Genomic DNA, 26116 nt, shown 5'->3' with positions numbered 1-26116 from the left:
ATGGAAGGCACCAAGTGTAGCTGTCACCCACCCCAGATGTGTATTGGCGACAGGCTGCAAGGAACACCCAGCAGTAGGAGCAGAGAAATGCCCATGTTCTAAAAGTTGCCTTTTTAAAATATAATGTAATCCAACTTTGCCATTAAAGTGAATTTACCATAACTATTCCAAAGATATAAAACATGATGCAGATACTCTTTTCTGATATGGAATTACAGCTCAAAATGTATTAAGGAATTCCCCTTGCTAGCCTATGAGAGTAGTAGGCCTTACAGTAGTGACAAAACAAATGTGGGTTATATCACTTCCAGGACATGTCCAACTTAAAAGTGCATGCCCTACTTTTTACTTGCACAGCACTCTGCCCTAGGGCCTATCCTAGGGGTGACTTATGTGTGATAAAAGGGTGGTTTATGGCTTGGCAAGTTTTTTAAATGCCAAGTCGAAATGGCAGTAAACTGCATACACAGGCCTTGCAATGGCAGGCCTGAGACAGGTTTCAAACGGTACTTGTGTGGTGACACAATCAGTGCTGCAGGCCCACTAGTAGCATCTAGGCTATGGGTATACCACTTTACAAGGGACTTAAAAGTGAACAAAATATGCCAATTGGGTATACACCGATGTCACCAATGTCGCCATGTTTAGGGGAGCAGCACATGCACTTTAGCACTGGTTTGCCCTGGTCAGCAGTGGCAAAGTACTCAGAGTCCTAAGGCCAACAAAAAGATACATAAAGAAGAGGCAGTAAGTTTAGAAAATGTTTAGAGGAAGACTACCCTAAGGATGATGGTCTAATATGCGTGTCCCTCAGATGAAAGTGGGGAAATCTACTCAACCTCAGGGAGTTCTCATCACTAAGGCGAAAGAACCTGGATGAACCATCTGCATTGGAGTGGTCTAACCCTGGTCTGTGTTCCACCCTGAAGTCCATACCCTGTAGGGAAATGGACCACCTCAATGATTTTGGATTCTTGCCCCTCATTGGCACGAGCCACCTGAGGGGCCTGTGGTCAGTCTGAATCAGGAAATAGTACCAAACAGGTATGGTCTCAACGTCTTCAGTGCCCAGACTACAGCAAAAGCTTCCCTTTCTATAGCACTCCACCTTTGTTTCCTGGGGAGTATCCTTTTGGAGATGAAGTCTACAGGTTGGTCTAGGCCTTCTTCATTGAGCTGTGATAAAACTGCCCGTACCATGTTCTGAGGCATCTGTTTAAACAATAAACGTCTGGGAGAAGGTAGGGGCTCTGATCACAGGGGCTGTACACATGGCCTGCTTTAGGGCATCAAATGGATTTTAGCATCCCTCAGCCCACATCACATTTCTGGGCTGCTCTTTAGAATCATCTCTATCAAGGGGGCAACAATGGTGCCATAACCCTTGACAAATCTCCTGTAGTACCCAGTGAGGCCCAGGAATGCTCTGACCTCAGTCTGGATTTGGGGGGCTACCAGGCCATGATCGTCTCTATCTTGGCCTGGAGTGGCGGCAGTACACCACAGACTCCTGCCCTATCTGGCATGTACCTGCCTAGCTAGTCCGACCTGCCTGTTGTAGAGGCAGATGCACTTTCTGGAGGTGAAAGGGGTGGCCCTACCAGCTGCCACTGTAGAGCGGTATATCATCCAGACACGCAGCTGAGAAGGCCTCCATTCAAGCAAGGACCTCAGTCAACATTGTCTAGAAGGTGACAGGGGCATTTTTGAGTCCAAAAGCAATCACAAGAAATTGGTAGTAGCCCTCTGGAGTGGAGAAGGCTGACCTCTCCGTGGCACTTTCTGTTACAGCGATCTGCCAGTACCCTGATGTAAGATAAAAGGTTCTTAAGTATTGGGCAGCTCCTAACCGGTCAATCAGCTCATCAGCCCCATGGATGGGATGAGCATCTGTCTTTGTTTAGCTGTCTATAATCCACACCGAGTCTCAGTTTAGGTGTGCTTCCTCGCTGGGGCAGCTTATGGTACCTGAACCACAGGACTGGACCAGGGGCTTCTGGAAGGTTTTATCAGCCCCTATTCCAGCATTTTATCATTAATATTATTTTGTCTTGTGAAATGCGCCACTACCCAAAATGGGTTTCCCGGCACTAAGCAAGCAGAGGTAGGGAAGTCCACATTGTCAGCTTAAAACAGCCAGGCATTCAGAAACGCAAGTAGTGAGGCAAGGTTTCTCAAGGCTTCTGAGAGGATGTTCCACAATTTCGGGCACAGAAATGTGAAAGAGCTGCCTCCCTTGTGGGTCAAACAAATCATAGGCACAGTACACAAGGCCTAATTACGTGATCTCAGCATACGTGTGTGCACATAAGGAACCACCAAATCCTGAATATATTGTGGTCCTGCTCTATCTTTGTACATATAGTACAAGGCTTTGAACTGTATTCTCTTTGTAACTACGAGACAATGAATCTTGCAGAGACCGAAGCATGTTTCAGAAGACAATATAAAAGCCTGCCAGCCAAATTCTGAACTACCTGTAATCATCGGACGGAGGCCTTATCTATTGCTAGATAAAGGCAATTACTATAGTTTACTCTCAACAGGATTAGAGTTTGGATTTGGGTTGATTAGGGAATAAGCCAAATGATCTTTTGACCAATGTTGTGGTCCCCAGAGCTAGGTATTCTTGCCCACAATCATAACCTCCATCTTTTCACTATTGAGTTTGAGTGATTTATTGTTCATCCATGTGAAGATTTGACTCAAACCCAGGTTAAGAGTGGCTGGTCTATGACCCTGTGCAGATGACAAGGAGAAAACAGTTTGTGTGTCATCTGCATAAGAAGATACGGTTAAACCACAACTTTCCACTACATCTGCCAATAGGGAGGATGTAAATATTGAACAACATCTGGCTTACAGTTGAGCCCTGATGGACTCCAGAACTCAAGGCCCACAAATCTGACCTAGCATTGGCTGAAAAGACCTTAAATTTCAGATCTTTCAAAAAGTATGTTATCCAAGCAAGAGCTGTTCCCTCAAGACCCAGTGTCACCTGTCATTTGACCAAGATGAAATGGGAGACAGTGCTGAAGGCCGTGCTAAGATCCAATAGAATAAGCGTGACTGTTCTGCCTTCATCAAGGAGTCATCTTAGATATTTAGTAACTCTTAGGAGGGTGATTTCAGTGCTGTGCAGGATTTAGAAGGATGTAAGATGTTTTGGGCTTCCACGAAAATAGTGTGTGATGCAGTCACATATTTCTCCAGAATTTTGGAGAAATGCGCAGCAAAGGAATTGGTCTAAAATTCAACTGGTTGGTCGGGCCTAAATTTGGTGTTTTCGGGAGCAGTAAGACCATGGCATGATTCCATCCCTGTGGCACATAGTGAGGAGTTAAGAAGATTCCCCGCCACCTGTAGTAAATCAGGGTCCAAAGGCTGAGCTTGGTGGGAGGCAGAGGATCTAAAGAGGAGCCTGATTTGGTTGGCTGTAATATAGCAGAAAAACTATAGCACTTCACTCTTAAGAACCATGGTCATCTGAAGTTGGAGATCCTCGACCTTTTTAATAAAGAAGTGGGCCAGCTCCTTGCATTGAGTCTGAGAGAACGAGGGCCTTTGAAATATTTTACCATGTTCGTAGTGTTCTCTGGCCACATTGAAGAGCGTGTTCGGACAGTTTTGAGAATTAATAATTCTATCTGAATAAAATGATGCTCGTACTGTTCTACAGAGCCCATGATAGTTTTTTTTATAGCTGTTCTACATTTGGCTTTTGACTCCCCATCATAACACTTTCTCCAGAGCCTTTCCAGGCCATTGCATCACTTTTTTCTACAGGCAAAAGATTAAATTAAACCAAGGTGTAAGCTCGTGGCGTCTCACTAAGGGGTTTGGTGTGGTCGGTAGAATTGCCTCCAAAGAATTCACAATCCAGCTAATAATTGTGCACTCATTGGAGTCGACTATTTGCTTTAAGACAGGTTTAGTACTCTGAAGTTTTAAATTCAAGGCCGGAACATCCCATTCAGACCAATTTCTAGACTTGTTACTGGTTTGGTCACCCCTATTGCCGGAATTGCCGGAGTGCTAATAACAAATGGCACTACTAAATGGTCAGACCAGAGTAGGGTTACAGGAGGGTCTGTGGAAAGATCCTTCATGTTAGTAAAAATTGGATATAGGAGGTGGCCGACTTCATTAGTAGAAGCAAAGTTACACAGGGCTAGGTTTATGGCATACAGATTATCTATGAGAGTAGCGCCCTGACTGCATTTGGAGTCTTCTGAATGGATGTTGAGATCTCCAAACAGCGTACAATTAGCTGATTTAAGGACGTGTGGTGCTCGTAGATCAGAGATAGTGGCACACCATTCTACCAGCATACCCCGGAGGCCAATAAATCAAAGCCCCAGACATCGTGAATTTATCTGTGAGGGAGGGTGAAAAGAACAAAGCCTCACAGGTGGCGACTGGGAACTCTTCTATTTTATATTTATATTCATTCTTTAAAATGATGGTAAACCCACCCCGCAACCTTATCCTGTCTATCTTTCCTAGCAATGGAATAATTGGATGGCAGTGTAGCAATCACGTTCGGTAGAGAGGCATCATGGAGAGATGTCGTTGTTAAAAACCCCCTCCACAAGCATTAGGAATATCGGATTGAATTCAAATCATACAAACATTTGTATTTGTATTTTTCCAGTGCTACTTTTCACTTTGACCAGGAATTTGTAAATATTGTTGTAAAGTATATATATGTTGTATATATTGATGTGCTGTGATGTATGAGTGTTTTGAGCGAAAGTTGTTATTTTGGATGATTATGTCTATTTATATGTGATGTGGATTTGAAAAATAAGTATTGTGTTGTATAAAAAACAGAAAAAACTTGCGACTATTGAAATGGTCACCTTAATGCAAAATTAAATTAAACTCATCTGATTTATTCTGGAAAAAAGAATTTCCCAAGAGTTACTGTTTTTCTTCGGTAATTCGAGTGATAAGTAAGGATCACACTAGAAATAGGTTGGCAATATTGGTGCTCGTGCTGGTTTGTAGTTGTTAAAAACAGGGCATCCAGGGTGTGTTCCCACAGAAAGTTAAATAGATACTGCTGATGCCTAGGGAGGGACTTAGGCATCCATCTCACAACTACTACCTGAAGGCAGTGCCTTATCATGAAGGTCAAAAAGAACAGTTGATGGACAGAATGCTGTTCAATGTCAAACATTCACACCAGTTCAGAGATCTGGTCCTATATCCATTGTTTTTTTGCTCCCTATGCCTTTTCGGTTTAAACCCAGCCATATGCAAATCAGTCTTGACCCTGTTCCCCATGGGAACAGTCCAGCCTGAACTGCCAGGCCAGGTCCTCACTGGACCAGAAACAAGTATCCTGGGACTGGTTTTGAGGTTTTGCCCCTCATCAGCCTGGCTAGATTGACTCCAGTGGTATGGAGAGAACGGGACCCAAGTCTGGGCATACCCGTCCCACTCGGGGAGACAAATCCAAAAAGAACAATTGATGGACAGGATGCTGATCAATGTCATACATTCACACCAGTGCGGAGCACCATGCTGCGGTCATCAGCAGCATGGTGAGCTCAGACCTCTGAAAGTTGGTTTTGAGGCTATTGATATGGATCATCCTGTGGGGTTGCCTACTGGTCTTGAGGTCTACCAGGTAGGTGGCTTTGCCCTTACTCTCAATCACCTCTTAGGGCCTAATCCAACGGTCCTAGAGGTTCCATCACTCACACTTTCTGTCCAGGAGTCAATTCAACAGTCATTGTCCTATGCCCTCAAAGGTTGGACACTCCCTTCTTACCCTACAGAATTCCTCACTGGTAGGTCCACCTTCTACATGTCATCCAGCAAGTGTAGGCAGGTTACCAAGGGAAGTAACTTCCTCCTTAGTGAACCCACCCTCTGCCTCCATTCTTGACAGCTAGCTGGGCCATTGTTCCAGGCTCCAGCCCTTTTTTACTCCCATCATGGTCATCCATGGACTGTGTGGTAGCACAGATCCACTCAGTTAAGCCCTGCATCTCCCCATGATCCTTGAACTCCGCTTCCTTCCCGGTAGTGTGCTTAAGGTCATTACAGAGCAAACAATCAACAGGCATGGCAAGGCTCACAGCAACCTTCAGAAACCTGAGTCCCCCCACTGAAATGGAACAAGGGCCACAGGATAGTGACCCTGTATCTCTGAGAGCCTTAACACCATGCCCATTGATGGTAATCCATTGCCTATTCTTTGTAGTAGTTCAGAGCACATGGATCTTAGGAACCATCTCACTGTCACCTAGGGACACTAGGGTAACCCCACTAAACTCCTCCCCATTAACTAGGACTGACTCCTACCCGAGCATTACACTAGTCACACTGGTAATCTTTCCTCCAGTGGGAGGTAATACTCTTAGGAATTTGGGATCCCCTTTGTAGTGTCCATACTCAAAGCACTCATAGCACTTGGGCGTGTGCTCGGATCGGGCCGGCTAAGGAACTTTTTTTTTATATAATTAAAATTAAACCAACCCCCGTGACCCCCACACCCGCGAGTCATGCCGGCCGTGACTGGGTTTTGTCAATGGTTGTTAGCTGTTTAAGCTAAATGAGTTACAACAATACATTATTTTCCTTTCACATTGTTGTTTTGACCAATAAGTAGCTCCTTTACACACATTTGCATGGAATCACAACTGGAATGCAGGACCATTGCTCTTTGTGCTCTGCCGAGAGGACATATTTTGAATGATCATGTAATCTGAACACCTTTTTAACCCACAGATAGTCACAGTGTGAAAGTTGTACTGTCTGCATCCTCAACTTCAAAGTGCACAACTGTAACCAGTTATAAACACCTGGAGGTGACTCAGTACAAAGGGTACATCATCCAAGAGTAATATGCTGTGAAATGAAATACAGAAACACACATGCTGGAAATAGCTAGCACTCTTGGGGAATGCAAGATTAAGTAAAGAATGGGAAATATAAACAGGAACAAAATTACTGCCAAGAATTATCTTAACATCAGGACCACTGGAATTATGCGGCAGAAGAGGGCTAGATTATGTGGCAGGGTGGCAGGGTGAGTAAATTATGTGGCAAGAAAAGGCAAATTGTGCGGCATAATCCGGCACATTTTGAAGTGGTATTACTTCATTTTTTGCCATTTTTAAACTTGGTAACACTGTTTGGGCACTGGTTGCACCCCATTAGTACCAATTCAACACCTAAATTTAGCAATGGGAAACAAAGTTGACTATTTCAGCTTTTGAAAGGGCCTTCCCACATGCAGCAAGATGTGTTGCTGCATTTTTTGTAACTTTTGAACCGTTTGAGATTGAAAGCAATTTTGTTGTTAAAATCTGTAGATTATGCAGCAGATGATGGACTATGTGGCAAATGCATCAAATGCATAATTATGCAGAAATCGCTGCTGCTGCACAATCGCATAATTCCAGTGGCCCTGCCTAACATGCAGCATCAGACTGGGATGGAAAATAGGCCCTAGTACCAAAAGGGGCCCCCATCAGTGAGTTAGTTAACTAAAAAAGTGTCCCATGTTTGCAAACTAAGGCAGTTTTAAACTTGTAAAGATATGCTGACTGATCTGATCGATTCCGATTCCGGTGGCGCCAGAGAGCAAGCAGAGCGAACGCAGCAGTGAGCGCAGCGGCGGCAGCGGCAAGCTAGCAAGCGCCGAGCCTGAAAAAAGCCGCGAAAAAAAGCAGCAGAACCGAAAATTTAAAAAAAGGCCGCGAAGAAGAGAGGGGAGTCGCGGGAGAGCCGCGGGCGCCGTGGGAGAGGATTCCAGGCAAATTCGGGAGTATTTGGGAGACGCCGGCGCTTCATACCTACGCCGAGCCCGAGCCCGAATACCGCCGCACCCCGCTTGAGCCGAACCAGGCTTGAGCTGAACCAGGCTCTACACAAACACCCTAGAGCCCCCCCCCCCCGCCCTCCTAGGCTGTGGGAGGATGAGTGGCAGTAGCGGCGGCGGTGACGGACCTTCTGGCCCCCCAGGCACCCAGTGAACTAGGCAACCAGACATCCGGCCAACCGGCTCTCAGCAGGCAACAGCGCTTCCCAGCCGACGGAGGGAGGAGAGAGGTGAGCCTTGGCAAGCAGCGAAGCAGCGGGCAGTAAGTGTCAAAAGGAGCAAGATGAGAGCGCAGCCCCGCGCAATAGTCCGGCCTCACCTGTACTCACCAGTGCCCACCTGCATTCGCCCCGGACTGCTAGCACCTCAAACACTGCCGACTGGCTACAGTGGCCCCCTCTAGCACTCCCCAGGCAATAGTAGCCACCCCCGGCATGCCCCAGGACTAAGTGGGGCTTAGAGGGGGGGAGCAAGGTGTCGGTCAAGTCAGCAGGTGGTCGCTACCCTTGCGCTACCCTTGTGTCGCGAGGAGGACAGGGGTGACGAATAGCGGGAGGCAGCCCGCAGCTTAGCGGACTAGCAAAGACAGGCAGATAGTCAGCGAAGAAATTAAATTGAAGAACCAGGCTTAAGGACGAAGACCATCTGTGGGAGGAAGAGGAAGAGGGAGCCAAGCTCTTCCATTAGCTCGCTCATAAACCTATGACCCCGCCGCCCATCCTTCATACACTACCGTGTTGGTCCGCACTGGACCACGCCAAGACCCCAGTACCCCTTCATCAACTTTTAGGGGGGTAAGGAGGGGAAAGGAGCGGGCTCCTAGTCCCAGCCGGCGAAATGAGATCAGGGAAAATGCGACACCCGGTGGAAAGCAAAAAGCCCAAAAAAAAACGAAGAAGCCAAACGCCGAAGACAAACCCACAGGGGCCCAATCGAGTCCAAGGGAGAGGCTGGTCTCAGCACCAACCCCCGAAATTACATCAAATCCCACAAGAAAAACAGGGCTTCTAAAATTCTTTTATCTAAAGGACCCTATTGCGGCAATTTATGCACAAACAGCAGAGGCCAGCTATCTGCCAAACCCTATTTGCCCAATTAACGCACCCTCCCCACCGGCTAAAAGCCCGCCGAACAGGACCCATGATAAACAAGGGCCAAATCCCCCACCGCAACCCAAGGGCCCTCTACCAAAGGGGAACTCAGCGTTTGTTATCGCACAAGTGCATCACCCAAACCCCTATTTAGGGGGAAAAGTCCACGCTGAAATCTCAAAGGACACCGCGGTTGATCCCATCGCAAAGGATAATAGTCGGAATATAAACAACAGCACAACACTCACCGATCTGGTTGAAGTAATGGATCTTAAAGGTCCAACAAGTCCCAATGAGGGACCGGCAAGTCACAGCAATTCACTCTCAGTATTCCCTCGTGACGGAGATCCATGGCTAAAACCGCTGTTTTTATCAAATGACTCCGAATTGGAGGAACGTACGGAGAGAATATCCATGTACTTAGATACTCAAGGCAGAGCACTACGAACCGATCCGAGTCCCAAAAATCATCACTCGAGTCTAGGTTTGGCGATGTCTACCCCACGCTGCCCAGCGGAAAAAAGAAATCATCATAACCTCACAATAAATGACAGTAACACCATGTCAATAAATGACCGTCACTCTAATCAAACCGCACCAATAACTATTTCATCAGGTAGCACGATAGACCCAGATCCTAAAGATTTAAACAAGACACAAGGAGATCAGTCGTCCACATGGATCCGGACCTTATTAAGCTCCTTAGATCAAGCCATAAAAGTCCTGAACTACCAATCGAATAAAATGGAGGTGCAGATTGACCTCATTACCTTAGTGGCGAGCCATATTGCGGGCATAAACACAAAATTGGACGCAATTTCGTCACTAGTAACAAACCAGGGGAAACTAGATGCCTACACCGGCTCCAACAAACAACAGTGTAATTGCGGATGTGGACTTATAATTGAAAAACGAGCAAGTTTGCCGGCTATCCTGACGGACATCCTAGGAGATGTAAAACATTCCCGCAATCCGGTCGAAAAAGTAACCGATCTTATTTCGTAAAAATCGCATTCAGTCAACATGTCGAGCAGGAAGGAGCGCTCAAGTAGCAACGTGCAAAAGGATTCAGAACACAATCCAAGGGAAGTCGGGCCAGAAAGGTCAGCACTAGACCTGGAAACAACACAGCCCACTCAAAAATCCATTAAGGAGGAAATAATATCAACCAAGAGACAAAAGAAAAAGGCCAGGAAAGCCAGATTAAAGTATAAACAGCAACAAAACAGAGATCCAGGCAACTTGTTCCCGATTTTTAAAGCAAATACCCCCCAGGAATCCAATGCCTCTTTGCTGATCATGCCGCAAGGCGGCAAGGAGGGACCAATTCAGCTGCCAGATAAACTAGATGGAGAACAAAGTCAGGGAGTCACAACAATATTTTCCAAACAACCCTGTACTACAAACTCCTCACCATCTACAGCCCATAGCGACCATGGAGAAACAAGTTCAGACTTAATGAAAGACCACAACCCAAGGCAAGGAATCATCGACCCTACTTATATTACTGATAATGGAGGCCCTGAGCAAATAAAGCCCAGACGAGCTATGGGAAAAAACTTTGGTACACAAAGTCCGTCCAAATCGGTCAACAATCACGGTCCGATTCCAACCAGAATGCAGAACACCCCTGTGAAATTGGGAATATCCTTAAATGAAAAACCGGAAGGAACATCAGGACCAAAGTCGAACAACGTACCTCCTCGCATGTGCGTCACAGTTTCGGAAAATGAGCGCAGCTGAGCGCTGTTCCAAATGTGGCCCATTTCATTGCCAAACGAGAAACACAATTCTGGACAAAATCAAATTACAATAAACTCAATGAAGTCTGTGAAAATGGATCAGGAACGAGAAGCCCCCCCCCCCCCCCAAAAGAAGCAATTTTAACGAATCCATGAAGCCCCTATCGATCAAAACAGGCTTTTTACAATTGTCTAAAGAACTCCCTCATCACCCTGAATCTCCATATCTCAAGCTAACTTTTATTCCAGAATATCCAACAAAGGGGCCACAGGATACACTTAATCGAGGCAACCTGTTAAAACTGTTTCACGAAACACCAGCACTAAGCGAGATATCCACACTGGACCTTCTGGCTGTTGAATTTAAAAAAAACGTTATAATACAGACTCCGAAGACACCGTCACAAATTGGGCCTCAAAGGCCATTGCAGATAAGATATTTTCCACAAAAGACCATTTTGAAACATGGGGTATATCGATCGTACGACACATACATCCAAGATATCCCTACCCGTTACAAAACAGCTCTCGCAACGAAACAAAGGGGAACGGAAAAAAAGGTTCTCCCTTCTCCTGTCTACTAGGTGCATGTGCCACCTCACCTGTTGCACCAAGTTCAATAGTTGGGGTAACCCTGAAAGAAAACAAGCAATCAACTAGTCAGCATGGCCGGGATAGAACAGATTGGTCCTGGGTTCCCACGGTCTTGAGCAATAAGGGTCCCTAATACGGAGCAAAACATTTTCTATGACATCTTGTAGGAGGGAGGAAATGCAGAGCTTTAAAAAACCAACAAATCTCTCAGTCTGCTCATGGAACGTACATGGCTTCCAAGAAATGTAGCTGGACAATGACACACAAGCCTTCTTTCACCAACAGGATGTAATCCTGATTCAGGAGTCATGGAAACTATCACCCACAGTAATACCAGGATTCAAGGATCACCACATCTTGGCAGAAAGACTCTCAAACTTTGGGCACCCCCGGGGAGGCCTATCAACCTACATAGCCCAAAAATACAACTGGGTATCGGAAGTACCGGACGTAGGACTTAATTGGGTGCAAGTGACTAGAATCACAGAAACTCTGACTGTTGGGCCCGAACAGTGGCAAATCATAATTTTTAACGTCTACATTTACCCGGAACAGAAGTCACATCAAGAAAAACATACGAGCCTAACGTCACTGATAAAACTGATGCAAAAAACGTATTCATGATGTTCATTATTCATCTCTGGGGATTTCAACTGTGATCTAATTGGCAAAAAGAGGACAAAAGGAAACATGCCATCGCCCAGTGGTGGTCCGAGGCTAGCTTCCGACCTAAGAGAACTAGGTCTGACGATTCTGAACGGCAACACAAGGGAGGACAGGCCGGCAGGTATAATATATCTGTGTGGAAGAGCCCACTCTACAATAGATTACACAATAGTAAGCGATGAGCTAGTTCCCTGCATCAAGACATTCCAAATTGCTCAACGGCCAGAAAGCGATCATTTCCTCCAAATAACTAGTCTGAACACTGCGCCCACTCTGGCACCGAATATGTCTTGTTTACTACATCACGCATCCAAATTCAACCTAAAGAAATTAAAATGGCGAGGAGAAGGGTTGGGAAAAATTCAGTCCACCGTCATAGCTCGAAAACTCGAGTTAGGGTCGCAAAAAAAGGAAGACCTTATGAAAAATTGGGAGCAACTGATTTTGGACCTGCTGCATAAGTTTCCAGCAACATCAGGGAAACAGAGTAAGTTTACCTTCAAAAAGGAGCCCTGGTTTAACATGGAATTAAGAACAAAAAAAAGGAGGGTAGCAAAAGAGGTCCGAGACCTAGCATGCCAAAAAAGACTGGGGTTACAGTCAAACAAGGGAGCCCTGATTGAAGCCAGAAGCGCTTATAGAAAGTCACTAAGCATCGCAAAGTCTTCCTAATAGTCGTGACTTTTGGGGCATTATTAATGATCTAAATAAAGGATCAAAATTTCATCAGGATGCAGGTGTGGGAGCTGACTCTTGGTCCCTACACATACAAACCCTATATTGCACAACAACAGCAGGTCTCTCAAATGGTTTACGGGCAACAAATGTAATTGAGGAGGAACCGATTGGAATTAACAACACAGGTACCGAAGGCTTAGGGATGAAGGGGGTCTTAAAAGAGGAGACTGTATTCCCGGATTTAATCACCAGAGGGGAACTGCGTAAAATCATAACAAGACTAAAGGCAGAAGGCGCAGCAGGCCCGAACGGGCTGCCCAACGCCATCTTCAAACATGACCCGGTGTTCTGGGCAGAAACTCTAACGCCACTTTTCAATCATATTTATAAAGAAGACCAGGTCCCCGCATCCTGGAAGGGTAATGTCATTCACCCAATATTTAAACACGGTGACCATCGCAATCCAACAAACTACAGGCTTATATCCTTGATAGATGTGGAGGCAAAGCTCTACGCCTCCTGCATTCTTTTAAAGCTGCAAGACTGGATTAAAGAATCAAACAGAATCCCCTGGTTCCAGACAGGCTTCATGCGGAAAATGGGAACAACTACCAACTTGACTTGCCTGTCATTATTAATGGATAGAATGGTAGCAAAGGGAGCACGGCTGTACGCCTGTTTTGTCGATATTAAATCGGCATTCGACCGAGTTAACAGAGACCGTTTATGGGGAAAACTACAGACCTGGGGTGTGCCGACCAAACTGTTAAAGGCAATAAAAGCTCTATATCAAAACACCTGGGCAAAAGTGAAATTGGGAAACAGAGCCTATACAACGAGGAGCATACCAACGTAACAGGGCCTAAAACAAGGTTGTGTTTTAGCACCCACTCTTTTTAATCTTTTCCTTTCCGACCTTGCAACTGTGCTGGAGACGGATGAAGTTCACCCACCATCATTGTCTAATCATCGAATTCCTTGCTTGCAATACGCAGACGATATAGTATTGCTGAGCAAAACGCCAATTGGTCTACAAAGAGCACTAAATATACTAGCAGCATACTTAAAACAGGAAGGTCTGGACCTAAACAAAGAAAAAACAAAAGTGGTCCGCCTAGTAGACCCAAAAAAACTAAGGTATACATGGATGGTGAACGGGACAAAGGTGGAAGAACAAGGATCATATAAGTACCCTGGAATCACAATATGTCAGGGCGCAAAACAAACGGAGCATAAAAACTTAATTTTTGCTTACCGTCTACTAAAAACAAAAATGGACTGTCCAAATTACAAGCACCTGTTGAAAGTCATGTCGGCCCAAATTTTACCTTCTCTGTCTTATGGTCTGGTCGCCTGGTGTGGCAAGGAAGCAGATTTACTAAATGATCTCCAAATCAAAATCTATAAAGCTGTTTTTAATCTTCCAAGATGTGCCTCAGCCTCGCAAGTCAGGCTTGAATTTGGTCTGCAAAACCAGAAATACAGGAGCATGAGCGGCTTCGTAAAACTGTGTTAAAACTGTGTTACAAACTTAGATCTGCAGATCCGGAATCCATGGACTGGCTAAGCTGGGAAGTAATAAAAAATCAAGGGGAGATCGGAACCCCGTGCTCCTGGGGAAAGTACCTGAAAATCTGTGTGAAAGAGCTGGAGTTGGAAGCAGCATGGGAATCCACGACGGACAAAGCAAGCATAAGTAGATTGGCCAACATGGCAGCAAGGAAGAAATCTTTTCAAGAAGATAAAGGGACATTAATAAAACGGCGACATGGTTGGACCATCATTACCTTCTTCAAAGCAGGATTACCACATGCTTACTTAATCTCCCACTTCAACGAGTACTTAAAAAGAGCTTTTAGGGGAGGAGCCAAGCTCGCGACCGCAATGGCCGCTCTGTAGCTCGGCTCCGTCAGCCTTCCTGCCCAACACGCAAATCCTGTCAAATATCCTGCCCCGAGACGACACACTCGGGAAGAAACAGAGACGTAGAGCATTGCTCTTACTTACCGCCTGATCTGGGGGCTCCTGCGTGCTGTGGTTCCGAGACTGTGCTCCTGCTTGGTCCGGGCCTTCGTGGTGTGGAGACCGGAGCCTCCCCTGCTTGGATCGGCCGGGGTGGCGGTGTCGACGGCGGCCCCTTACGGGAGAGAGAGCGCCGACGGTGAGAAGCCGTTGTGCGATTGTCCCGGTGGATACTGACCAGGCCTGTTCTGGCGGCCGGGAGGCCCCGTGTGGAGTGCGGCGCGCCGCGGACGGGGGTCGATTGTGCAAGGGGTGCCCCCCCCGTTGCCGCCTCGTCCGGCCATCCTGGAGCCCTGCGCCCGGAGTCGGCCTGTGATGCCCGCGGGTGGTGGTGCAGGCGGACCCCCCGAATTTGGTGGCACATCTTTCTGCACCAAGATTGCCATTGGTGGGGCCTGTGTGAGCTCCAGGGGGGTCCCCGCTTAGGAGCCCGCTCCGGGAGTTGTGGAGGGTGGTGACGCTGCTGAACCCTCAAGATGGCGGCCGACGACCTGGGACACGGATTTCCTCGGGACGGCGGACTTGTGTGGCTGGATTGCGCGGGGGCCTGGTCATATGAGCGGGAGCCCACGATTGGTGATGTTCTTGACGCCCTGCAGTCCCTGCATGCGGCCTTGGCCCCCGATGCCCCTGTGAAAAGTGTGCGGTCCGCCGCCATCTTTGATGGACCAATCTTCATGGACGCGGATCGGCTTTGTGGTGACGCTGCTTTGTCCCCCTCGATTGCTGCGAGGAGTGCTGCCGCTGTCCGTCGACAAGTCTGCAAGCCGGCGGCCCTGAATCTTCTAACAGTTTTGAGTATGGAGTGCGGGGACGTGGGCTCCATGTTGGGGCCCGTTACTGCCCGAATGTCCGAGGAGCGTTGTGGACTGCTGCTCCGATCTACTTTGGTGAGGTCGTACTGTTGTACTGCGGGGGAACCTCTGCTTTCCTATTTGACTAGACTGAACTCCTGGTTTTTGTTTCTCTTGTTGTCATTGTTGAGAGATCCGGACTGCAGAGAACGATTCTTGTTTTGTTGCTGGTTACCGGGGCCCCCTGGTCTGTATCCTTGCCCTGTTTTGTTCCGATCGGATGGCCTCTCCATCTTGCGGTGTTTGCTACCCACTGCTACCTCATTTGTGATAGTGAAGTCTAAGAAGGGCCAGGGGTGAGCCACACTGAATCCCTGTGGACTACCGGTGAACGGATTGTGCTGTGGCTGACCCCCACTCATGATACTATGGACGATCCCCTTGTGAGTTTAATATACCTGTAACTGTGTCGATCTCGTTTCAGACGCTGTGTAATTGTGTGGGCGGGCGGGGGGGCTGGGGCCGAACGCCTCGTTTGATGGTCCCCTTCCCCTCCCTTTTGCTTTCTTTCCCCCCCCCCTTTTTTGCCTCTTTACTCCTTTCTCTCTTCTTGACTTCTCTAAATTTCGGGTTCTGATTTAGGGCGACAGGCACCCTGCTAGGGGGGGGTAGGCCGTAGCCTTCTGCAGGGGTGCAGGGTGGGGTGGGTGGGTTGGGGTTTCTTTCTGTTTTCTTTTCCTTATTTCTATGGCCCTTTTGTATACCTTTATCGGAACGCCGCGTCTGTCCCTGTCTCCCATGGTACGCTTGGAGGTGGGGACTGGAGGTGCGTTGTTCTCCTTCTTGCGCTTTGCGCATTTCGATTACGATTCGCATGCCCGCCTTGCTGGCGATATCCTTACTTTTTTGCGTGCTTATTACTGTGGGGTGCTTGTACCAGCGCGGCGTTCTCTCCTTCTTGCTTACATTATTTCTTCCCTTTCTCCCTTCCTTCTTCCCCCTTGTTTCTCTTTTAGGCTAGTATGGCGGGTGATTATATTCACTGTCGCTATTCCGGTTCCTCTGTTCTGTCTAAAACGTGTAACTTGGTGATAAGTAGACAAACGACGAGCCACGGTGGGTGCTGCTTTGCTATATGGTATCTATTTCCTTTATGGTGTAAACTGTTGCTGATAACTATCCGTACTGATGCCCCTATGTTTTGCTGTCGCTTCGTGGCCCACTCTGGGAACTCGGATATTCATATACTGCAATTGATCCTGCGATACTCCTTATTTAAAAATTAACCTTCTTTGCTCCTGCTCGATGGCCGTACCTATCCTTTCTAGTCTGACTTGGTTGCTTTTGTATTGTTGGCTGATTCCGGTGACCATCGTTCCAGAGTCACCAGCTGCTCATACTGTGTCGTGGCCGGCCTGAATGGTTGTAGGGCCGTATTTGTATATTCTTATTACATAATAAAGGTTTAAAAAAAAAAAAAAGAGCTTTTACAGACTACAGGATGGGTATGCACATCTCGAAGGATCTATTACCATCCTGGAAAGGTAACCATCAGTCTGAGCAATGCAGACTATGCGGTTATAAGACAGAATCTTTAGCACCTTTTTGTGTGTGTCTGCCTGGCACTTACGGCACAGCTGCAACGACTATTAAAACGCATTTTTAACGAGCTAAATATCCGCTCCTGCAGACAAGCTGTAACATGCTGGTTGGGAGGGAGTTCTATTATCCTGGCGTGCCGGGGAACAAAATTCTTGGCAGAAGTGAAAAAACGTTTGAGTCAAGTTGAACAGGGGGAAGGTCAAGAAGCGGGATATCTTGGCTGCCTTGAATCTAAAGACTGAAAAAGTTTGCACGAACATGCAAAAACATTCTGATAATCCAAGAAAGGGGGAGTATCTCTGGAAGAAACTTTTAAACATCGTTCTACATTAATTTTTTTTAACTAAGGAGGAGATAAAAAAAATTGTGAAATATATTACATTTCGCATTATTATTTATCATGTGAACATTGTAATAATTTTAATTAATTATGCAATAAACCTTTTTGACTTTGACTATATAATATTGCACATGCTCCAGTTCTGACATAATGAGACTGTGAAAGAACTATAACGAGTCTCTTTGAAGTTTCATTGAAGGTAGCGAAGGATTGCCCTGCTGCAGAGTTAAGATTTTTTATTTCACTGTGAGGGTAAAAATGGAGAGTGGGCCGGTCTCATCACCTGCTTTTTAGCACAATCATTCATTGTGCAGGCGCTGGATCAATGTTTTTGCAGGCGAACATGAATATAGGGCCCCTTTCCAATGTCCATTTTAATTTGCTACCGGGTTTAAGACTTGAGTGACCCAGCAGACTTTAAGCCCTGCTCCATTCGCTTTTACAAGCAGATTCTGCTCCTCAGTGTGCACCTCTTGTCTCGCTGTCAAACTCGCACCTATCTGCTCCCCCCCACTTTATTCTGTTTATCTTACCCCTTATATTGGTCTCTCTGCTCCCTTTCCACTTGTCCTAGGTCAACAGTTTCCATTGTGATGCGCCACCATCGCCACTCTATCCTTGCTGTGACCCTGCTGGATATCCTGCTTTTCATTGATACACCGGCAGGGCACCCTTCACAGGAAAGAGCACTTCAATATACTGTCTAATGGCTGTCATCAACATGCAGATGTAGGCATTAGGCCAACAGACGGGCCAGCAGGGAAGATTAATAAAAAATGTAAACTCTTAGTGGGCCTCCTGGGCCTCAAAACTCTGGAGTCTTTAGAGGTGCGAGGCCCCATGGCTACGAGCAGGTGCGGGGCCCTGGGCAGCTACCCATGCTGCCCATGCCAAGTGCCCGCCCTGCCTGCACAGATGGAGTTTGAGTGCCAACACAGAGGCTTACAGTGTGGCCCAGTTCAAGGATAGGGGTGGGTGGAAGGTTTCGTTACACCAGGGAAATTTGTGAATGTTGGCCACTGCACGTTACTTTTTAATGCAGAGATACGGTCAAATTCCACCAGTCACCGCCTGGGGGAATTTCTCTTCTGCAAGGCTCTAAAATATGTGAGTGAGATTTGGCATGCACTAGCGCGAATTTCTAACCTGGGCGGTCGTCAGTGTTTGCTAGAGGTCACAGTCAGAGGGTCACAGTTCGAGTGGATTTGCTGCCACTCAAGTAGACTTTCTACTCAAGCGGCAGCAAAATCAACTCAAACGGCCACGCGCTCTTGCACAAAGAATGGTGCAGTTCGTGTTGATTTGCAGCGCTACTCACGATACCAAGGCTACATTGTAGTGCCAGCAGCACGAGCTGCATATTTTCCTCCAGTTGGCGAATTCCACAGATTCTCGACGAGTTTTTTCTGTGACTCCTCAGAATTTTGCGTAGTGAAACTCTGTGATTTCCACCCACCCATGCTCAAGGAGATCTGCAAGGAGAGGTACCTTCCAGCCAAGAGCAACACCAGGAAAATGTAGCTCCAAAGGCCCTAAGGGCCTGGGCATAGTCCACCTTTCACTGGTTGCGGCAACAGAAGGAGATGATGAAATGGAAAGACAAGGAGAGGACCTTAATACCAGTCCTTAATGGCAACATTCTGCGGTGGGGGATGACTTGTCCCATGAGTTGGAGCTCCCTGTCTGTGCAAAGAGCAGTGTGTCTTCTTGAGGCCTGTCCCCAGAGGAGCTGGCGGGCAGGAAGGCAGGAAGGTAGTTTACGGTGGAGATGGCCAAACTCAATATAGAGGAAAAGAAGGCTGAGAGGCCCTTAGAGAAGGAAATACTGGCCATGGAGAAACATTTTGCTGGCTCACAAACTGAGTCTTAAGTAGCTGGACATCAAGACCATACAGGAAGAGTCCAGCAATGTTGGTGGTAGCATACCTACAATGCCCTCAGGAGACACGAGGCTCCACATTCCTAAAAGTATGTTGCCTGACAATGTTGTAGGGGATAATATCAACAAGTAGTTTGAAGCTTATGAGGTATCTTTGCAGATGCATATGATCCCTAAAGACGATTGGGGGCTAGCTTCTAGAATCAAATCCCTAGTGAAGGGAGGGACACCCTACTGGCCCTAGAGAAGGGGCACATGATGAGGTATCCCCTGATGAAGGAAACTCTTTCCATGCCCTGTCTCACCCCTGAAAATGATAGGCAAAGGTTTGGGGACAGACAGTATCTGGCCCATCAGCCTTTGGTGGATTGTGGGGATTCCTTTTGCAAAGCAGTGGATGGTTGGATCAAGGGCAGTGAAGTAGAGGATTACCAGCAGATATAGTGCACATGTTCACTCGTTGGTTTGCATTTCTTCACCAAAACCTGAGTCATAGAAAGCTCCCTCAACCTCGGAGCTTGCTAAGGGGGCGGACCACTGACTCAGCACCAGGGTCCACAAGAAGGTATCTGGGGGGGCTCACCACAAGGGTGGGAAGGCTCCCCACCAGAAGCAGAGGGGAGAGTTCTCTAAAGGTCCCAAAAATAGTGTCAGGACTCCTAATCCCCACCTGAGCACAAAACAAATGGTTCCCTGGTAACAAGAAGTCCTCAGGGAAGGCACCCTCTATGTGCTTTGAGTGCCAACAGGTTGGGCATTTCAAAGGGGATTCCAAGTGTCCTCCCACTGATGGGCAGACACCACGGTCTGGCAAATGTGCCGCTTGGGTAGGAGATTGCACCAGATAGCGGAAGGGAGTTTACCCTATGTTCCCTGGGTGACAGAGTGATGTACCAAAGGCACACATGCCTAGTAATACTAAGAAATATAGATAGCGGATACCGACAATGGGCAGAATCTGGAGGCTTTGAGAGACACTGGAGCCAGTATGATTAATGTCAGATGTCATCTGGTGATCTCAGGGTAGGTAGTCCCTAAAGCATCCTGCCAGGTTATTGTTATTGACAGCCATGAGAGTCACTATCCAGTGGCTTTGGTTCCCCTTGAGCGGGGTGGCTCCCCGGTTCCTTGAGGAAAGTTGTGTCTCTATCCATGCATGTGGATTGTCTGCTTGGCAATGACCTAGAGTAAACATACCATCTGGAAAAAGGTGGAGCTCAGGTCTCACCTGGATATGTTAGCGTTGCCTGAGTGGGGGTGCCTGACCACATCGCCCAAGGCTGTCCGAGAGGGTAGTCTAGAACACCTGGAGCCTGGAAGAATGGCCCAGGTTCCTGCCAAAAAGAGTAAGGGCAAGGGGTGCAGTAAACCCGCTCTTGAAACACCCATGTTCCAGGAGAAAGCTGAGCCTGAGGGCTATGCACGGGACCTACAGGGTAGGACATTACAGCCCCTGGAAACCTACCTGAACTGACCAACTGGCAGAAGGAATGGTGTCCCAGCAGGGAAGAGCTCTGCAGAATGCAGATGGGGGTCTCAACTCTTGAGGCCCTATGGCAGCATGGCACAGCCCAGGCAGCTGGAAATACCTCTTGTAATCATCTAATCTATTGGGAGAATGGTCTCATGTATAGCGAGCTTAAGGTTCCTGAGCCTGGTGCAACCTGTGTGTTGGTGGTCCTCCAGTGCTATAGGGCTTTTCTACTGGAGCTGGCTCATGATATTGCCCTGGCAGGTCTTCTAGGGTAGGACAAGGCCTTTGAAAGGCTTGTCACCCACTTTTATTGGCCCCAAATGAGGATGGCCTCGGATGCGTTGTGCAGGTCATGCCCTACCTGCCAGGTAAGTGGTAAGAGGAAATTTGTATCTCTCTGACGACAGCTAAGTCAGCCTCCCCTTTGCAGGCCAACTACCTTTCCCCGACAATCCTAGAGATCTTTAACTGCTCAGTGAAACAGGCTCCCTTCCGCCTGAGTGGAAGACGGCATGTGTATGTCCTTGCCTATAAAAAAACACCCTGGGCCAAATATTCCTGGCCAATTACAGGCCAATATATTTGGTACCTCTTCTGGGCAGGCAAACCGCTCAAACGTCTAATCAACAAACAACTAGTTACCTACCTAGAAACTAACCAAATCCTGGAGTCTTCCCAATCTGGCTTTCGACCAGGCCATAGCACAGAAACAGCACTCCTGACCATGACTGACTCCCTGCCCTGTGGGCTGGATGCAGGTAACCCAGTAATGCTTGTGCTGTTAGATTTCTCAGAAGCCTTTGATATAGTCTCTCACACGAGGCTGCTGGAGAGGCTGCGAGAGATCGGCATACAAGGCTTTGCACTAAAATGGCTCCATCACTTTTTGGAAGATAGACATCAAACCATCATCCTGGGCCCATGTGCTTCTTGTAGGACAATCCTGGACAAGTGTGTTCTGCAGGGCTCCTTATTGAGCCCTACTCTTTTTAACATCTAAATGGCTTCCCTTGTTAGGATCACCAAGTATTTCGACTTTGAAATAATCTTATATGCGGATGACACCCAGTTGATATTTACATTTGACCCTGACCTGAAAGCTGCAAAAACCTGTTTCACCCTGGACATGCTAGCCATCTCTGATTGGATGAACAGGAATGATCTCCAATTAAATGCAGACAAGACGGAGATCATGCTGTTTGGGAAAGCTTTGGACACACGATTGGTGGCCTCACCAACTGGGCTCCATTTTTGTGCCCAAACAAGCAGTAAAAAACTCTTTCAAGAAAATAGACCAAGCATTAATGATGAAAGAGCACATTTTGGCCTCCTCCGGAGTATGCTATCATAACAAACGCCTTCTGCGCAGACTATTCCCCTACCTTCCAACCTCTGCCTGTAAGACTCTAGTCCAACCCTTGGTAATAAGCAGGTTGGACTACGGCAACGCTCTCCTAGCGAATGTTAATGAGACCATAGTTGTCACACTCCAGGTAGTTCAAAATATTGCAGCCAGACTTGTTCTCAATTGCCCTTCTGGCACAGCCTCTGCTCCGTTGCTGAGGGAACCCCACTGGCTGCCAGTGAAGAAAAGATCCTGTTTTAAGATCTGCTGCCTTTCCTATAATGCCCTAAAAGGGAAAGACCCGATATACATGCAACAAAAAAATCAAAACATACATTCGAGGCCACTGCCTAAGATCTTGTGACTCGCAGCGGAAGAAAGGCTTTTTCCTATCTTGCTCCCCACTACTGGAACAAGCTTCCACTCCATGTTCTTACATGTCCGAACTACTGCAAATTTAGGAAACTTATCAAATCCCACCTATTCTGATCTCCTCTCCTCCTCTTCAATCCCTGTTTCCACAACAGCACTGAGATGGCCCCGGAAGAGTAAAATCTAAAGGCTATTTGACAAGTTGAGAGCCAGTATAAAGGAGGAAGACCCCAAAATGCTGAAGCTTGGGGTCATTCAGCCCTCAAACTGTCTTTGGTCTAGCCCAGTGGTGTTGGTGCCGAAGGCTGCCCCTCCAGGTACCACCCCTGAACTTAGTTTCTACCTATTACTGGGGGCTCAAGGAAGTCATTAAAACTAACGCACACACCATCCCTAGAGCTGATGATCTCATGGATTAGTTATGGGCTGCTAAATTCCTCAATACTTTGACTTAATGTCTGGGTACTGACAGATTGGCCTAACTGAGGGGCCAAAGAGAGGTCTGTGTTCTGTACCCCAGAAAGCCCTCCAGCTCCCGGTGAGGCCCTTAGGGTTGAAGAACACCCCTGCCACCATCCAGAGGTTCAGCAACCAGGTCCTGGCTGGATTGAAGAACTACAGTGTTGTCTACCTAGACATCATTGCAGTCTTCAGTTCTGGCTGAGAGGGCCACCTGTGTCACCTGAGATAGGTTCTTCAGGCTCTGCAGAGAGCAGGCATGACTATCAGTGCCAGATAGGGCAGCTTTCAGTGGTCTACTTGGGGCACCAAGTGGGAGGAGGCAAAGTGCAGCCCCTCCAGGCCAAAATGCTGACCCTTCGGGCTTGGGAACCCCCAAGTTCTATACAGAGGTGAGGGCCTTCCAGGCCCTCACTGGGAATTACAGGAGACATATCAATAGGTATGGCACCATTGTTGCCCCTGGACATGACTGACCTCCAAAAAACAGCCCAGACAGGTGCTCTGGATGGAGGTGTGCCAGAATGCTGAAGAAGCCTATGTGCACAGTATCAATGTTCAAAAACCCTGACTTCTCTAGGGAATTCCTTGTGCAGACATGTCTGAAAGCATATCATAGGGGCCATGCTCTCACAGCTAAACTAAGAGGGCTTAGGTCAACCTTTTGGTGACTGCAGCCTGAGCCTGATCCTGGGTTGCATGACTTTCAGTAACCTTGAACCAAGCACCTGGACTCTGCCACCTGTGAGTCCTGCCCTCCCATATGGTGCCACCCTAGTCCTGGATACCTACACTAGTCCTGGATCCTTGGAAGTTGGCCTTAATGTGCCCTGCTAACCCATCTGTGGATTCAGAACCGACATATATCCTTCATGGAGTGTCAAATCTCCTGCAAAACCGGCACATCACCTCTGCTGCTCAATGCATCAGCCTTGAAACTGACACATTGCCTCTGCTGTGCAAACTTCTTTGACGCAAGGTCTTTACATAGCCATCTCCACACAAGGACATCGCCTCGCCCAATGCAGCCGATATGAACCACTGCAGTGCGATGCATCTCCACGCAAGGACAATGCATCATCTCTGCTATGCGGTGCATAGTCAGTGCGTGTCTCCGTATCTCTTTGCAAGTAGGATTAAGGTTCTCTATTCAGTTAGCCTAAGTAGTCCCTTTAGATGATCTGCACTCTATCGTGGTCGTCCTGAACTTGTGACTTTGTCCCGATCGGGTGAGACCAAATAACCACAGTCAGCGCCTTGAGCTCTTTGGTACTATTTTCAGTGGAATCTGTAAAACTGCATATCTCTGGTTCTACTGATTGGAGTATTGTTCTTGTTTTATTTATGAAAGTGTACTCCATTTTACTAAATTGGTGTGGGATTCTAGTTGTGTTGTGTTTTCACTGTATTACTGTTTGAAATGCTGCATAAATACTTTACCCAGTGAAAAAGAAATTATTCCCTTGAAAAATATTACAACACAAGCTAAAACTTAGCCTCAAAAACATTCTGTCTGTAAGAACTCATATAAGCACAGAAGTGAAAAGATTAACAAATGTATTATACTCAAAGTATGATTAAAAACAATTCATAAACACATTCTATACAAATTATGGTACATAAAAAATGTATGAAACAACAATAACACTTGTATTGCGACCTGCATAAGACAAAGGACAGACAAAGGTTTGTAAAACACACAAATGGTAAAATACAATTTGTACATTAAAAGAAATCCCAATTGTATACACAACTGTTTTATCACTATAAATTTTTAGATATAAACATTGATGGTGCAGGTTTTAATTGTACTATACAGGAGCATCGACGCGTGTCGGTGGTTTTGAGTAAATGTAGTCCACCTTTATCAAGACATTCTTTGGTTGTCTGTCGAATTGAAGGGTCTGTACAATTTTCCTACAATAGATTTACATACAATTACAAATTTGTACATGATAAGATCTATGTCACAAATTGCCATACCTAGATCAACACATCACATATTGTGCCCCTTAGACCATGCTCTTCCAAAGAATATAATTGTAACACTATGGAAGTCCTGTCGACTGTTATTAACACTTGCTACATGGGTCTATCAACATATTATCGTAACTGCCATGTTTGTACCCAATTTATACCGGAGAGCTCGACTATTTTTATATACCTTATGCCCTCCCACGGTACACTGTAGAGTTGCGTTCCCATGTTATGGTTGTTGTTAAATTGCTGGGGTTACTAAAAGGTTGTCTTACCTATTGATAAGATCCTTGGGAGTCTTATTAATCCCAGAAGTGCGACGTAGTTGTGGATAAAGTTAAAATTCAGACGGTTCTATTTAGAAAGATTATGGTGACAATCCTACGGATTTGTGAAGAGAGAGAAAGGGATTCTTTCAGACAAAAATAGTGCAATCCTAGGTCACCACCTCCTAAATACTTTATACATTAACTCTAAGTTAAGCGTGGCTGCTCTGTGCCAGGCTACCAGTGGGTTAACCACAGGTTAATTTGGAGTTAGGTTGTCACTGCACCCTCACAGGTATTGTGGTTGCTGTCTAAAAAGTGTTTCACCCCCCTCAGCCTTTAAGCTAATTTCTTACAAACTGCAATAGGAATTCAGCTCTGTATGGTTTTTAGTGGCACTAAAGCCTTTTACTTCCCCTCTTGTGAGTCTGGCTGTTCATAACGTCAGTCAAATTGCAGCAGACCTTCATTTATTTTATTTATTTATTTTATTTTCGCGATTTCTAGAGCGCCTGGTGACCCGTAGGCATCCCCGCGCTATAAACCTGACGATATCCAGAGGGGAGGGGGGAGGGAGTGTTTTAATTGGGAAACAGGAATGTTTTAAGTTTCCTACGGAACACTATGTGGGAGGGTTCCAGACGTAGGCTGAGGGGGAGAAGGTTCCAGGCTGTGGAGGCTTCATATGCATATAATGGTAAATGTTGTTCTCCATCGGTGATGTCATGTAAGCCACTTGCACTGCCCTCTGTGATATTGTGTACCTTCTGTGTCAGAGCTTTAGAGAGGGACAGGAGGTTAGGGTTCTTGAGATAACCATAACAAGGATCATCATTATTTTTAGGGTTTAGAACATAACCATAATGTGTCTTAAACTGAGGTTAAGGGACATTTTGTGTGTTTTTTTTATTTATGTATGGCATTAATCACATTTCTATTAATAGTGTTGTGTGCTTTAGAGTGAGGTGTCTTGGCATA

General features: G+C 46.6%; 1 protein-coding gene across 3 annotated transcripts in view; it reads left to right on the top strand.

Moving 5' to 3' along the window:
• CFAP20DC (CFAP20 domain containing) overlaps positions 1 to 26116 on the top strand; it is a 1807766-nt gene that overhangs the window by 770385 nt on the left and 1011265 nt on the right. The window lies entirely within an intron of this gene.

The sequence above is a fragment of the Lissotriton helveticus genome, chromosome 9, assembly GCF_964261635.1.
Source record: "Lissotriton helveticus chromosome 9, aLisHel1.1, whole genome shotgun sequence".
Taxonomy (NCBI): domain Eukaryota; kingdom Metazoa; phylum Chordata; class Amphibia; order Caudata; family Salamandridae; genus Lissotriton; species Lissotriton helveticus.
The sequence above is the reverse complement of the archived record's forward strand: the minus strand, read 5'-3'. Positions and strand labels throughout refer to the sequence as shown.